Source organism: Teleopsis dalmanni, chromosome 2 (genome assembly GCF_002237135.1).
Source record: "Teleopsis dalmanni isolate 2A chromosome 2, ASM223713v2, whole genome shotgun sequence".
Lineage (NCBI taxonomy): Eukaryota > Metazoa > Arthropoda > Insecta > Diptera > Diopsidae > Teleopsis > Teleopsis dalmanni.
In genome coordinates, this window is record NC_051847.1 from 225282589 (window position 1) to 225294784 (window position 12196).

The 12196-nt window shown below is 31.5% G+C and overlaps 1 long non-coding RNA gene across 2 annotated transcripts; it reads right to left on the bottom strand.

Annotated features, from left to right (window-relative positions):
* Window positions 1–1159: 1159 nt before the first annotated feature.
* LOC119682872 lies at window positions 1160–9525 on the bottom strand. 2 transcript variants are annotated; one of them, XR_005252612.1, is made up of 3 exons: window positions 9032–9525; window positions 8421–8958; window positions 1160–1662 (listed from the first exon to the last, which is right to left on the bottom strand). It is a non-coding gene; the product is annotated as an uncharacterized LOC119682872 (long non-coding RNA). The 2 variants fall into 2 exon arrangements; XR_005252611.1 differs by lacking the exon at window positions 1160–1662 and adding an exon at window positions 6256–6322 and having other exon boundaries at window positions 9032–9524.
* Between the last annotated feature and the right edge of the window lie 2671 nt (window positions 9526–12196).

Below are 12196 nucleotides of genomic sequence, written 5' to 3' on the forward strand. Positions count from 1 at the left end.
TTTTATTTAATTTTAAATCAATTATACCGAAAATGTAGGCAAAAATTCTTTTTTTTTGATTTTTTTATAATTATTAATTTAATGTCACAGTTACTTTTTACATCTCATAATTAAATGTACACGATTTGTTAGAAATTTTCTATATAATATGAATATATAGTAATGAAGATCAATGGCTAGGACATTGATTAACTATGCATAAGTTGGGTTGGTTTCATAAATTTTTGTTATGTGTATAGAATTTAATTAAAACACGTAGAAATGTTGCAATATAAAATCTTATTTAAAACATCTTTAATGCGAAAATGAATCATCATCAACTTAAAAAGGAACCGATATTCCTCGAAACCACCTCACGCAGAGCAAACAAACCGCATTCGGTGTGCGTCCCTGAGTTTATTATATTGAAATAAAATTCAACGTTAAAGTAATCCTAATCGGAAAAGGATACCATTGGCACTGATTTCCAAGGAATTTATACGTTCACCAGCAGTTTGAGTTGATGAAGTGGCACATGCCAGCACGCATCACGTAAGCAAATACTGCGTTACTTTTTATTTTATTTGACTCTGGGGAGCTTGTTAAAAAGGAGCAGCGGCAACGACGGCTACAGCGGTGCTCCATCAACACCAGCGCAGCGCTACACACCGCAATCATTGCTACATGAACTACAGTGAACGTGTGAGCATTAAAATTATACATGTACAGAAACCTTTGAGCCAATCGATGTCTGCACCTTGGGGAAGTGTTCACTCAACATGGAATCCAATACGTTCGAATTTTAATTCGGTCTTCGTCTTCATGTTGCCTGATACGTTTTTCAAGAGTTTATAAAATTTTTATATTTATTGACCATTAGATTTGTGCCACCTTATTTAAATCGATTTACATAAGTTTCATCTTAAGTGTTTCGAGACATAAAATATGAAATTTTATTGCGGTATTGAACGTGCTGAAAACATATGTGCGCATGAAACACTTTCAACCAAAAAATAATAGACTTTATTATTTATTTAAGATTTTCTATTTGTTTTACCTCGTCTATGTCTTTCAATATAAAACATAAGAAATAGACAAGATTGAAACATATAAATTGTTCTGCCACAATGTCTTATAAACTTGTATAAGTACATATGTTAGGTGTTTGACATCGTGAAAGAATTATACAACATGAATAATTACCATATTAGAGATGTTATATAGAAATGAAAATTAAAGAAAAATCTAATATTGATATGTTGAGTAAAACTCAAGTATTAAACTAAACTGTTAAATATTACAGGAATGAGGGGGATTAAAAAGAAACTATCTAAGAGACTGAAGTCATGAAACCTATCTTCTTAAGTAGTTCCCTATACCAAACAAAGTATAACTCAGATGATATATTTCTTTAAATGATCATAACGTGGAGTTAAGTTAAAGTTCTCTGCTAACTTTAAGATGTCAGAACAATCCAAAACAATTCTGTCATAAACCAGAATAGCAACAAAATTAAATCCAGTGCGTATATCTTCTGATATTCAGCTGTCCTATCGATTTATTTTACTTGTAATTTTATTAACTTTTATATTGCAACTTTATTTCAATTGAGTTATACGGTAACATCCACGACCGCCGGTCTTAGTACGAAACATCCAAAACTTCTGCACATTAATTTAAAACCTAAAATTACAAAAATTTTAATTTTTGTTATTACATAAAGAATATTTAATTTATTACATAAAGAATATTTAATTGTTTTTGAGTGCATAAATAATTCCAATCGAGAAAACCCTGAAATAATTGCGGCGCAGCTACAATTGCGGTTAGCAAAAAATCTAAACAAAAGATTTTCGAATGTGGAACGCTGCCAAGAACCAACTAAACATCAACCAAGAACTTAGTGGATAGTTTTGCATATCGAGTGAACTAAGTTAATCAAGTTTTGAAACACTTTTGAAACACTTTGGAATACGATTTGTTTGCATCCAAAAGAAAATAAATCGAGCTTGTGTTTTTGTTAATCAGCAATAATTTGTAATTTGCCTTTCAAAAGATAATTGAATATATGAGCCATGAGTTTAAGAGGCAGCTATAAGTTTTCTTCAATTCATTGCAGCTACCGAAGCAGAGTGACGCCCGAACTGCATTGGGCACAGACCCAAAATTTTTAATCTTCTTTGGCGCACTTTATTACACTCTAACGCTAACGGTGCAAATCTAAAGCGCACTACACTCACCTTTCCCGCAGCCACATGTCACGAGTACAACAGTTGATGGACTAAGCGCCCGTTCTGCAGACTAGATCGCTTTCCGTGCTCTTGACTGCCACTTTCTCAATTATTCGTGTAAAATGCGTTGTTCTGCTAATTTGTGATTGCACTTTATGTGCTGATATTTAAGAAATAATGTTGACGCCATCGGACTAAACTGTATCAGTGAAAATAATTCGTTTCATGTTCAATATTTTCGCACCTTTACGAAGTGCAAAAATAGATTTGGCACCATGGTTCTAGTAATGAAGACTACCGTTTGCACCAAATAGACAGCATGCCTCTACAATTTGTAAACAAGCAGATATTTATTTTAATTGACTAACCAAAAGCACTTCAGAATCTCGAAAAGTCAACTATACTCGGTAGTTCTGCAAATGTATTTTAAATCTGAAAAATTGTCTTGTACTTTTTTCACATCTTATTTTAATTTTAAAATTAAAATAATTTGAGTAACTTATAATAGTAATAATTTAAGTAATAGCAAGCCATTTTTGATTAAAACAGTCAAAAACTGTGATTCAGGACCATACATAAAGACATATAACCATTTCATTTTGTAATGAGTGTTACGACACATTATTTCTTGATAATTATACTATGTAATATATAATAACAAGGTCAACTAGGATCTGTCTTTATTAACTTGTTGACTCCTGTAAATTATATAATGACCGGAAACATTACTTAATCTATTAATAAAATTAATGAAATTCAAAATGTCGTATTAGAATATAAGACAAGAATGTTAGATCGTTAATATCTTTTACGTTTATTAAACACCCACTTATATTAAAATTATTTTGCAGAGATTACGATATCATTCTGGGTAAGTTAGCGATAATTTAAATTACCTAAAATAATTGAGGCAAAGTGATTAGTGGCAGATATTGTATCAACAGAAGTCAAAGCAGAAATAATCAGAAACTACAAAAGTAAGCTAACCTAATCAAATAAACTAAAAAATAATAAAAAACTCTTGCGAATAAGACTTTATGACTTTGTCAAGGGAAAAGTGCCAAAATAATATTTAAAATTGGAACTCTTCTATACGCAAAAGAAACCTTTTTCGATGACTTAACGAACCTTGTAAGATGTCCATCACGCACCTTTGCTGTCAAATATTCGATGAGGAATTTTCTTGTCCATATCGTTATCTCTTTATGAACACGAAAATAAATCCGTTGTAAATGACTGTGCCTTGTTGCACTACTTTGAAATTCACAGCAACTATTTTGCCTCTTGGAATGATTAAATTAGAATCTTAATCATTTAAGTAGACGAGAATAAATTTTTACACAGATAATTATTCCATATTTTTGTGAATTTAAGTGTTGTAATTAGTGCAAAAAGCACGCACATCGAGCACTTAAATGCGCACAAATCACGCGGCGATTAAATCAAACTCAGAAGTGTTAATAGTGCAACTTTTCCCTGTGCGTGCATTTTGGATTTAAGCCAATTTATAAATTAAGCAAACTGGCGGCAATAGCTTTAAAAAATTGCTACATATGTTTAAGATCGTACTTACATGTATGCAGCGCGTATCTACCTATCCATATATCTATGCATCTATAAGATTGATATGCGTTGGCACACCGATCACTTTGCGTTAATGCGTCGTGAGTCTAAATCAAATTGGCTTTATGTATCTTGCGTCTATGTACAGACACATAATTCTTAACTCTTAAATGATAACAGATTGTAATTGCGAAATTTTTCTCTATTTTAAAAAAGAACAAACATAAAAAATTAAAAAATAAAGTGAAGTAAAAGTAAACACGTTTAAAACATAAATAATTACTACAACATTGAAATCAAATCCAAAGAAATAAGTTCCTTTTTAAAAAATATAAACACGTATTTCAAACATTTTCGTTATATCCATAATAATAAAATCATTGAAAGACAACTCATTTGCATGCTGGGTTTATGCTATTTTATCAGATCTTCGAAATGATGCTGCAATGAAGATATTTCATTTTCAACCTTTCAGGAAATAAACAAATGACAGAGTTTTCTTATTAAGAACCGCCATTTTATTAAGCCAGATTGTATTGAAAACCATATATATTTTTAGTCGCAGGACGACGCGAATCGAATTAACTCGTTAGCAAGAATGAGCTTCTTTGCTTATCAATATATATAATTGGTAGCCGATACTTTCGACCCCCGATAATAGAAACAGCCGAGAAACTTTCAATCTTTTCGTTTTTTATGTAATTAAGAAAATCTTAGTATCTATATTTATTTTTTACTCACCTTTACTGAACTTCGTACGTACTAAATATACCGTACCATGGAAAGCTATTATAAATGGTAACAACTAATAAATTTCGAATGAGTAAATTCATATATCAAAAAGTTACCATATCACCCATTCTTATCGGATACTGTCCTTATGTACTAGGTATCATGCCACGAATATCTAATTGAATTATAAATATAGTGCCACAAATGTATGAGAAATCTGTATCGATTAAAGTGAGACCAATCAATTTAGGTTCGTCATCTGAATGGCTTTTGACGATCTCTGTTTAAAATATTGTACTAAAAAGGAAAAAGGAGATATTTTGAATGTTTTATTCAATTTTAGGTATATTGATTTGTTGAAACTTTTACAAGAAGGAAATAACGTAAAAATAATTCATGTTCATATTAACCAATTCGCAATTATATTAATCATGCTTAATCATATATATGTTTGAACCGAAAACTGTTATAAATAATCAATTATGACGCAAAAATGTTTACTGCGAAACAGTTCCCAAATATTCAATACCTACTCTAACCTCACATTAAATTTGATTATTTTCAAGTGTTGCGAAAACGCATCGCTAAATAATTTAATGAGATTCGCCTAAATGCTATAGTCGACATGTACCCACAACAAACATTGTATTTTCTTAAATAATTTACTCGTCCTCAACCAATAAACGTACCCACATACTTGAGTTTTTATTTGAACAGACTGTCGTGAATTCGTTGGCAAAGCATCATCTAACATAATTCAAAATAGCCGTCTAACCTAAACAATAATTAGTCAATCAGGTCAATTATCTTTGAAAACAAAAAACTCAGATCAACAAACCACAATGTTACAATTTCGGATTTAAAGAAGCAGAATATTTACGCCAAAAAATAATTATTCTAGTAGTTTTATGACTTTATTTAATTCTGTATCCACTACTCAGCTGTCTTACCTTGGCTGAGGTTTATATTACTCTTGTTCATTCACATTTCACATATAAGAAAATTAATTGATTGATTCTTATATATTTACGATCTTCATATCAGTAATTTGGTATGAGGCAACAGCATTATTTATATATAGTGTTATAAAACCTCAAGAGTTCAATTTTTAATAGAATAACTTCTACACCGTGATTGCCATTACTATCAAAGTTTTCTTCTCAAGAGCGTCCCATAATTTTCAAATACGTTTCTTCAGTTTCCCATCCGGAGTATTCATTATTTCTGCAGATACCCTATTTTCAACAAATTTCTTTTCTCATTTCCTAATTGTTAATAACGTTGTTTTGTGATTTGAGAAATCTTATAATGATTTCGCTATTTATATATTATCCTTCAGCTTTATAGATCCAACAACTATTCTACGTTCAATCCACAGCAGCAGCATTCCAATGTTAACAAATATCTAGTGCTGATTGCAGCATACCACTGGTTGTATTCGTAATTTTGAAATCTTTATTTTAAGTTCTCTTAAGCCCCTCTAGCTACTGCAGTGCATTTTCAAGCCCAACGTTACAAAATTTATGTAATCAAGTATAAAGTCTAGTTCAAACGAAAGCTACAGAGTTGGGCAGATAGTCTGTTTAATGCCTGATATAGTTATAATAGTTTTGGTGCGAGTTCTAGAATAACTACTTTTATTCGGATTTATATGCCAATTTTTTATATGCCAATTATATACAGGTTATTATAAATGATAGGTGCATCTCTAAAATAAGTGCGAAAAATTATACCATTGATCGACTATGGAGCGTCCTGCTTTCATTCCACATTTTCCAATGTTCCCTTGCTAAATGTGTTGGTCAATTAGTATAAGACTGTGGGAAACACCTTTTTTATTAGATAATACTAACTTAACACTTTAATAAATGGAATAAATCTAAATATTATTAAAAAAATAATATCCAAGTAATCACGTTATTTAATCTTAAATTATAGTGTCTCATTAGTGTCTCAAAAACTACTCGTCATTTTGTTCTTTTTTTGCTATCAGGTCAATAGAGCCGATGGTAGGGCTTTTGTTAATAAATATGCTACAAATTATTTGATTTTGTAATGCATATGTAAATATTGGCTAATAAATTTTAATGGGTTTTTTACGTTTTTACAGTATAAAGGGAAGCGGGTTATATGGTAAGACTAGAACATATAATTTTTTTACGACTTTCTGATGCATAATTCATAGTTTTTACTTTTTATTTTACGACCTGAAAGCAATGACGTTGAAACTCTTTACTACTTTGTCCAAGTAGACTGCCTGATAACTCATCAGCTGCATCCTGACACTAAAACACAAGCTCTCAAGACGTTTCTTCAATTTGCGGTAATTAATGAAGCCATAAAACCCGAAGTCAATTAATTAGAAATTCATACGCATTGGCACTGTATTACCATTAATACGCTTTCAAGTACTTTCGCATACAAAATGTGAAAAACTACATTTTCGTCTTACAATAACGTTCCGCTCCCTCACGCCGCTGGGTAAACTGAACGTTCTGTTTTAGAAATTTTGTTTGGAGGTTTTGCTCCTAATTCAAAATCAATCAAACTAACTAAACGATGTCGTTTGGAAGAGAGTTTATTATGAATTGAATTGAATGTAGACATTATCATTTACGGCGTACTAGAATGGGTCAACCGTTAGGGTTTCCACATATGGTAGAAGGGGTGAGCAAAAATGTAATAGTGCTTTGTTAGTTCTTAATGGCGGAGTTATAAAATATCTTAAAATGAAATATCGTAAAATTTTTTATTTCCTTCATAAATGTCAAGAGTAATTTAAGTGAACCTTTAACAAGAATTCCATAACAGAGCTAGTGTAGTTATTGTTCTAACAGTGGTCCACATCACTTTCGGATATTGTGTAATAATTTTTTCAAAATAATTGAATCCTTTGCACATAATCATCTTTAGAAAGGTGTGGGTGGTACAAAAATTGAAATTTTGATTTAATTATAATTGATTTTAACATAATTTCAGCTACAAATGATTACAATAAAACACTTAAAACTTTTCTGAAGCTCTTAAGAGCTCGAATTCTCTCAAATGATTGATTTATTTGAACTGAATTCGTTAAACGCATCCAAAAACTGTGCATTACTTTAATCGTAGCATTACGTTAAATGGATGGTGACGAAATTAGCACCTACGGAAAGAGGCGATTGCTGCATTTCAACGACTAAAAGGCACATAAAAATTAATTACAGAAGTAACAGAATAGCAACAAAGCCAGAGGCAGAACAGCAACAATTATTATTTCAGCACTTAGTTTGACATATTGAAGATAAAAAATTAACAAAATTACAAAAATAATTTCAAACTATTAATTAAACCAAAAGCACATGAGATGTTACCAATTAATTTTAGCCGCATTTGCGGACGTAAATTCAGAATTTGAAATGCGCAACAATGAATGAATTTGGCTAGCGGAAAAGTTCAGTGACAGAGTCCAAAACGTAAAACCAAGTCAACGGATGTTTTGATAGTTTCGAGACATTGGCGAGGAAGAACGAAACAATTATGAATGAATTCCGAATGTGAAACTGCAATACAAAATACAATGTATGACCAACGATCGCAAACCTCATAGGCGGCCACTTGACAAACGCAATTTAAGTGGGAACGGCACTTAAATGTCAAAAGAGTCACGAACACGTTTGGGAATTGTAAAAAATTTTATTTATTATCAAAATTTGGTAAGTTTTAAAAACTGTCGGCCAATTGTGAAAAATTATGTTTTTCAGGGCAGCCAGTAGCAAGTGAAATGATTTTGTGATGCAGGAAAACACATTTTCCCACAATAATCGCGACTCTACCACTGCAGAAGGGAGAGGTGGGTTCTAGGTTACACTGTTGATTGCATACTTAAATTAATTATTAAATAGCACATTAATGGCACATTATTCTATTACTTACTTGTAAGAGCGGCAGCAAAAAAATGATACGAAATGCATCAAACTCTACGGGAAGCGGATGGGAAACAAATTCGAAGTTCTGCAGAAAGCAGCAATAGTAGTGTTGATTGGGACTTGCGACAAGCCCAACACGCGTCATATTCGGCATAATTAAACAGGTCGGAATTATAAATGTACTTGTGACTGTCACCGTCGTCTATTGCCTCTTGTTCTTTGGTTGGTGTTATTTTAAATGGTTTTTCTACTGCAACTGACACCCTTACGCGTTGCTCTTCATCATGACAAACTCATGTTCCTCAAAGCGACAAGGAGAAAAACGCTAAAAAGTGCTTAAAATCCACATCAGCACCGTCAACCATAAGTGTTTACATTGTTGATGTAAATTTCTAATATCCTGTGCCACACTTGAGTGTAAATGATTCCTTCTCCTGTGCTGGGCGTTGCCGTAAGCAGCGTCAATCGCATTCTCCATTTGCAGCCACTTGAAACGCGCATCCTTTTCCATACACATGCAATGTATTTACACTGCTTTTGTTTGACTAAAAGGATATTAATGAAATAATATTAACCTTAAAAATGTAAACAAACTGCAACGTTTGGCAAAAAACTCACCCTTAACTATTTTGAGCATCGTTTCGAAATGATTATTGTTATACGTGTATCGGCAGGAATTCAAAATTAAGTAATATTTTTCATTATTTAAGTTTGGTTCTAGCGTATTTTTTACAATAAATCAATAATATTAAAAATATTTATAAACAGAAGTTATTATTTTATTCCATTGGTTCAACATATAGATTGACTCGACGATACCACAAATTTGGGATATACTTAGCCGGAATGTTGTTAAATAATATTTGAGCTGCATTAAAATAGTTTTAATTCCTACTGTTTCAATTACAAGCTGAAAGAACTCAAGAATAAAAGTTTATTTTGACTTAGAAGAACTGAGACTTGCAAAGTACTGCTGCTAAATTTGAACCTCGAAATGGATAAACCTTCAGATTACGTACTAAATTTAAATTGGCCAATTTTTTGTAAAAAATTTAAGACGAAAATATTTAAATTTATTTCTCACAGCATACTGATTCTTGAGAGGTATACTACCATAAACAGTTTTACAAACTCTTGCTTCCTAAGCACCATGTAAATAGCACGAAAACTTCTCATATTTCACTTTATTGGATGTGTTTTTAAACTAACAAAGTAATTTGCGAATAAACAACCAACAACCAAGAAATAGAACTTTACAAATGTTTACTGGGCAGTAATTTTTTTAAACACAATAAGATCATCATCTCCACTTAGTAGTAAGTTTAGTGAGATAATGAGTACATAAGGAAATACTATAACCTTTGTAAATTAATACATTAAGACTAGTGGTGGGTACGTAACTCACTACATATGATAATAATGTTTCTAACTAACAGCCTAGTAAATTTCAGAATATGTTAGCAACTCTTCTGGAAAATAGTCTCTACCTCTGGAGATATGCAAAAAGATTCACTACACGCACGTGCCGTCATAAAATAAAATGATTCATCCTCCTAAATAATAAATAGTTTAATGAAAATACATAAGCACTTCATTTTTACGAATTTTTTAAATAAATTTAAAAAAGATATTTATATAAATATACAATAAATAAGAAAAACAACTGCCTGTGGTACAAGTTTTGTTTCAGAGCACGAATATATTTAATTTTTTAGTGTGAAAAAAACGAAATTATCACTTGAAAAAAGAAAAAGGAAGAGGATGGCACTTCGAGGTTGACATAACAAATTAATATTAATTTTTGAAACACGCGCCATTCGAGCATTTTCCATTTTCGGTAAAATTTTCCCAAAACTTGTAAACCAACAACTCAAGATGCATGTTAAAATATTGAAGACAGGACACCAAATGTAATGATGCGAGTGTCCTTTCAGTTGATGAGTGATTAATAAAGATCTTATGACTAACAACATTGCGAGGGGTGTAAAATCTGTGGAGTAGTAAAATTAGTTGACTTTAGAAAATATTTACTCAAGTGTTGAAATCCATTTTTTCTATCAACAATGTTTTGTATATTCCATCAGTTTTTTTCAGTCCTCTTCTCACCCTTATAAAAAAGTGACACCTCTGTATACTGTTCTTGCCTTAAAACTTTTTCAAAATCGTTTTTTTAACATTTCCATACGTAATCAATCCTTGTAATTGCATAAGTTTTGCTACTTTTTCAGCCCGAAAAAATATTTATAAAATTTCCCATGAAAAACGTAGCGAAAAATGAAAAATTAAAAGCAAAAAAAGCAGAATTCATACAAGAATTAATGTTCAGCTTAGTAACTTGGCTGTGAAAGAAATTAAATACAAAGAAAAACTGTTAGAAATCAAATAGCAAACCCCAAAAAGTTTAATATTACTAATCACAGCAAAGCAATTAGGTGGAAAATGAATTCCTTTTTCTTCGGATTTTTTTCGTTTTCTATTGCAGCGTCTATTTTCACTTCTTTGAGTCTTGCTGTCCTGGCCCACTCCAACATCTTCAGGCACAGGCAAGAAGTTAAAAAAAGGTGACCGCCCATATAAACGGAGCCATTCTGAGCTTAAATAGAATTCCTCAAGATTCTTGTTATTCCTTTTTTAAAAATTTTTCCTACGTTTTGTACAAATTACTTTCAATTTGTACGTTTTAATTTTTTTACTTTTTCCTTAATTTTGGAAAAATTTTCAATTTTACAACAGTTATTAATCAAAGAAGTGAGAAAGCAAATACTGCTCTGAATTGGCTACTTTTGTCAGAAAAACAAAAAGGGTGTGGCATTTAGACAAGGATTACTTGGATATGACGCTGTAGTGGCTGCTCCAAAGTGAAAAAGAACTCAAGTGCAAATGCTAGGAAATTTTTCTTTTAAGAATGATGAAAAGTTTTAAATATTACGCGAATTCTTATTAAATTGGTAACAATTAGTTAACCAACAAAATGGATAAATGTTATCCTTGCAGCCAATAAACTTGGCCATGAAAATTGGAATATAGGAGATCCGATTGCGGTCTCTTCCCAAACATAGAAGTTTATTATGTAAAGTTTCCTTGTTGATAAGTTGCCCGTGAAACTCATATAGAATGTGTGTCCTATGTGCGTAACATAGTAAAAAGATTTTTATACTACTAAAGACATATTTTCTGGTAAACAAGTTTCTGATCAATTAAAGTATTTAGGTATCAAGTATTTAGGTGTCACTGAATCAAAAGAATCTGTTCAGATACTTAAGTTTCTCTAACTTTCCAACTCCGAGTTTAGATATGAAGTGTGCTCCTTTTCTAGTTTTATACATCAATTTGATCACTCAACTGGATACACCTTCTTCCCTTACGTTTTCTTCCTCCAACTGAAGAAGAAACATATTTTTCGAACATGCATCTCATATTTCATTAGTATATGTAGTCAATTTTATTGTTCAATCACTCAAAATACCCAATACTTTATCATTCTATATGATAACGTTCATTCGTCGGCTACATACAGAAGTACAAGTAGGATGAACAACCTATTACAACAAATTTCAACGGTCGGAAGCTCTTCATTTCAAACGCCTGCTTAGTAGCACCTATGGCTATCTTAAATTTTCTATTAATCTTCATGTCAACATCGTTCATATTACTGTTAACGATTTCATGATAGAAGTCTTTCGATTACAGTTTAATATACTACTAGACTACAATTACTAAATGAATATCTTACCGAACAAATGAATAAAAGTATCAAAGATTTATAATCTACTTCTGCGGAAT